This window comes from Cyclopterus lumpus, chromosome 19 (genome assembly GCF_009769545.1).
Source record: "Cyclopterus lumpus isolate fCycLum1 chromosome 19, fCycLum1.pri, whole genome shotgun sequence".
NCBI lineage: Eukaryota > Metazoa > Chordata > Actinopteri > Perciformes > Cyclopteridae > Cyclopterus > Cyclopterus lumpus.
In genome coordinates this window covers 17611658-17616657 of record NC_046984.1, presented here as the reverse complement: position 1 = coordinate 17616657, position 5000 = coordinate 17611658, and the positions used below count along the sequence as shown (strand labels likewise).

General features: G+C 48.7%; 1 protein-coding gene across 1 annotated transcript in view; it reads left to right on the top strand.

The window, feature by feature from the left end:
- LOC117748372 (microtubule-associated protein tau-like) overlaps nucleotides 1-5000 on the top strand; it is a 27895-nt gene that overhangs the window by 1017 nt on the left and 21878 nt on the right. The window lies entirely within an intron of this gene.

Genomic DNA, 5000 nt, shown 5'->3' with positions numbered 1-5000 from the left:
CTGTAATCCGCCCCGGGGTCACAGTGCGGCGCCCGGAGGTCAACGACGAGGTCCTCGTAGTACCTGTAGTCTGGGACGAGTGCACCCTCCATCCTCATGGGGAGGGGCATTGTCTTGTTAGGGGGGGGGGGGGGGGGGGGGGGGGGTATGTTGTGGTCTGCAGCTGGAAGCCATTCCTCAAAACCCGTCCAGACGATCCGCAGAGAAGAATGAAAGAAATCTTATTGTCATGTTCACAGTCTATGCTTCATGTGTTAAAGCTGCATTCTCTCTCCTGACCACCAGGGGGCGACTCCTCTGGTTGTATAGAAGTCTATGCTTCATGTGTTAAAGCTGCATTCTCTCTTCTGACCACCAGGGGGCGACTCCTCTGGTTGTATAGAAGTCTATGCTTCGTGTGTTAAAGCTGCATTCTCTCTTCTGACCACCAGGGGGCGACTCCTCTGGTTGTATAGAAGTCTATGCTTCGTGTGCTAAAGCTGCATTCTCTCTTCTGACCACCAGGGGGCGACTCCTCTGGTTGTATAGAAGTCTATGCTTCGTGTGTTAAAGCTGCATTCTCTCTTCTGACCACCAGGGGGGCGACTCCTCTGGTTGTATAGAAGTCTATGCTTCATGTGTTAAAGCTGCATTCTCTCTCCTGACCACCAGGGGGCGACTCCTCTGGTTGTATAGAAGTCTATGCTTCATGTGTTAAAGCTGCATTCTCTCTTCTGACCACCAGGGGGCGACTCCTCTGGTTGTATAGAAGTCTATGCTTCGTGTGCTAAAGCTGCATTCTCTCTTCTGACCACCAGGGGGCGACTCCTCTGGTTGTATAGAAGTCTATGCTTCGTGTGTTAAAGCTGCATTCTCTCTTCTGACCACCAGGTGGGCGACTCCTCTGGTTGTATAGAAGTCTATGCTTCATGTGTTAAAGCTGCATTCTCTCTCCTGACCACCAGGGGGCGACTCCTCTGGTTGTATAGAAGTCTATGCTTCGTGTGTTAAAGCTGCATTCTCTCTCCTGACCACCAGGGGACGACTCCTCTGGTTGTATAGAAGTCTATGCTTCGTGTGTTAAAGCTGCATTCTCTCTCCTGACCACCAGGGGGCGACTCCTCTGGTTGTATAGAAGTCTATGCTTCGTGTGTTAAAGCTGCATTCTCTCTCCTGACCACCAGGGGGCGACTCCTCTGGTTGTATAGAAGTCTATGCTTCGTGTGCTAAAGCTGCATTCTCTCTTCTGACCACCAGGGGGCGACTCCTCTGGTTGTATAGAAGTCTATGCTTCGTGTGCTAAAGCTGCATTCTCTCTTCTGACCACCAGGGGGCGACTCCTCTGGTTGTATAGAAGTCTATGCTTCGTGTGTTAAAGCTGCATTCTCTCTTCTGACCACCAGGGGGCGACTCCTCTGGTTGTATAGAAGTCAATGCTTCGTGTGTTAAAGCTGCATTCTCTCTTCTGACCACCAGGGGGCGACTCCTCTGGTTGTATAGAAGTCTATGCTTTGTGTGTTAAAGCTGCATTCTCTCTTCTGACCACCAGGGGGCGACTCCTCTGGTTGTATAGAAGTCTATGCTTCATGTGTTGAAGCTGCATTCTCTCTCCTGACCACCAGGGGGCGACTCCTCTGGTTGTATAGAAGTCACTGCTTCATGTGTTAAAGCTGCATTCTCTCTCCTGACCACCAGGGGGCGACTCCTCTGGTTGTATAGAAGTCTATATAAATGACTCTACTTCTCTTGATGTATTCCCTCATAATGTATTCATGCATAAAGCAGGGTATGCTTTAGGGGCGGGGCTACAAGGTGATTGACAGGTATAAGGCGTCTCTAGGTCAACCCTCCTCAGTCTCTATGGTCACTTCCTGTTCTCTGACTCTCACCCGAATGGTTTGCTCGTTAACGTAAACGATGAGCCGGTATCTAAAATTGATTTTGCGCGGTTCTGTTGTTGTTGTTTTTCCGACGGCGAGTCACCAGTCAACACGGTCACTCGTTGAACCACGACACCGACGCCGTGGAGACGAGTCTGTGACCTTCAGGGTCGTGTTCACGGCCTTTTGATGGAAACAATCACTGCTCTGAACTCCTTTGAGTCATCGTTATGAACCGAGTCCTTTGAGGAAAAGACGGAGGGGGCCGGCGGCTCGAGTCCGGGGGTGACCTCATGCAGGGGGGGGGGGGGGGGCTGACGTTACTTCTCCTCTCCTTCAGACTCAGATACCCGAGTTCTACGAGTCCATTCATCGTTTGGTCCAGAGACAGAAAATCCATCTTTTTTTTGCAAAAAATGCGAAATATTGTTCTCAAATTTGAAGATTTTCAGTTTTTATCTGTTTTTATCTGAGTTTTTTTGAACAAAAACACAATTGCGATCGTATTTTCTGATCTTTTATTGCCAAAACAGTAATTTATTAAAGGTGCTCTTCGTCTCAGGTTTGATTAACGACTCAGGTTTTGGATAATTAAACATCGTCCTGAGTCAAATCTTCTTTTATCAAAAGAGAAATGGGCGTGTCCATGTGAGCATTCATCAGGGAAAGTCAGAACAGTGTGTGTGTGTGTGTGTGTGTGTGTGTGTGTGTGTTGTGTACATATTGAAACATGCAGCAGCTGGAGATGACTTGACTCTCTTCCGCATGACTTCCTCTTTATTTTGAATTCCACACTTCTGAGAGATCGTCTGCAAACCGGAGCCGAGAGTCTTCTGATTGATTAGCGGGCGTCTTGTTTTGGCGGGGTGCGGGCGTCTTGTTTTGGCGGGGTGCGGCTTCACATCCTGGAGGAGGGGAAACAAAAGGCGCCCGGTTTGTTTGACGACCGGGGAGACGCCTTTAGAGGTGGAGGGCAAACACCATCCGCTCCTCCACCGCGCCACTGGGAGGGAGGAGACAAGGAGGGAGGAGACAAGGAGGGAGGAGGGAGGAAGGAAGGCTGAGAGACGAGGAGGGAGGGAGGGAGGGAGGGAGGGAGGGAGAAGACGAGGAGACGGGGAGGGGGGGAGGGAGGAGACGAGGAGGGAGGGGACGAGGAGGGAGGGAGGGAGGCTGAGAGAGGAGGAGGGAGGGAGGGAGGGAGGAGACGAGGAGTGAGGGAGGGAGGGAGGCTGAGAGATGAGGAGGCAGGGAGGGAGGAGACGAGGAGTGAGGGAGGGAAAGTAGGTCAGAGAAGCAGAAGCAGTGGAGCATGAGAGCGGCCTCCTCGTCTCTCAGCGGCGCTGCTCAGCCAATGGGACGTGGCCACGCCTCCTCGTCTCTCAGCGGCGCTGCTCAGCCAATGGGACGTGGCCACGCCTCCTCGTCTCTCAGCAGCGCTGCTCAGCCAATGGGACGTGGCCACGCCTCCTCGTCTCTCAGCGGCGCTGCTCAGCCAATGGGACGTGGCCACGCCTCCTCGTCTCTCAGCGGCGCTGCTCAGCCAATGGGACGTGGCCACGCCTCCTCGTCTCTCAGCGGCGCTGCTCAGCCAATGGGACGTGGCCACGCCTCCTCGTCTCTCAGCGGCGCTGCTCAGCCAATGGGACGTGGCCACGCCTCCTCGTCTCTCAGCGGCGCTGCTCAGCCAATGGGACGTGGCCACGCCTCCTCGTCTCTCAGCGGCGCTGCTCAGCCAATGGGACGTGGCCACGCCTCCTCGTCTCTCAGCAGCGCTGCTCAGCCAATGGGACGTGGCCACGCCTCCTCGTCTCTCAGCAGCGCTGCTCAGCCAATGGGACGTGGCCACGCCTCCTCGTTCCATCGGCTTTTTAGTGACGCGACGAAGCGACCGACACGAAATTAATCGACCAAAATGTTAAATGAACCGCTAATGGATCAATAGGGAGGAGCAATATACTGATATCGTGATAACTGATATCGTGATAACTGATATCGTGATATTGTGATAACTGATATCGTGATAACTTGATAACTGATATTGTGATAACTGATATCGTGATAACTTGATAACTGATATTGTGATAACTGATATCGTGATAACTTGATAACTGATATCGTGATAGCGTGATAACTGATATTGTGATAACTGATATCGTGATATCGTGATAACTGATATTGTGATATCTGATATTGTGATATCGTGATAGCGTGATAACTGATATTGTGATAACTGATATCGTGATATCGTGATATCGTGATAGCGTGATAACTGATATTGTGATATCGTGATAACTGATATAGTGATAGCGTGATAACTGATATCGTGATAACTGATATCGTGATAACTGATATCGTGATAGCGTGATAACTGATATCGTGATAACTGATATCGTGATATTGTGATAACTGATATTGTGATATCGTGATAACTGATATCGTGATAACTGATATCGTGATATCGTGATAGCGTGATAACTGATATCGTGATATCGTGATAACTGATATCGTGATAGCGTGATAACTGATATCGTGATATCGTGATAACTGATATCGTGATATCGTGATAACTGATATTGTGATATCTGATATCGTGATAACTGATATCGTGATATCGTGATAGCGTGATAACTGATATTGTGATATCTGATATCGTGATAACTGATATCGTGATAGCGTGATAACTGATATCGTGATAGCGTGATAACTGATATCGTGATAGCGTGATAACTGATATCGTGATAACTGATATCGTGATATCGTGATAACTGATATCGTGATAGCGTGATAACTGATATCGTGATAACTGATATCGTGATAGCGTGATAACTGATATCGTGATAACTGATATCGTGATATCGTGATAACTGATATCGTGATAGCGTGATAACTGATATCGTGATAACTGATATCGTGATAGCGTGATAACTGATATCGTGATAGCGTCATACGGCATAATTGTCGTCTTTTTCTGTTTTTTAGGATGCATTAAATTAAATTGATATTCTGTTATTTTTTCTTTACCCTCTTCGTCATTACGTCCACATTACTGATGATTACTGATCAATAATCTCATTGTGTGAACATGTTTTGATGACTGTTGGTCAGAAAGACTGAACTTATAATATTTAACCGAAGACG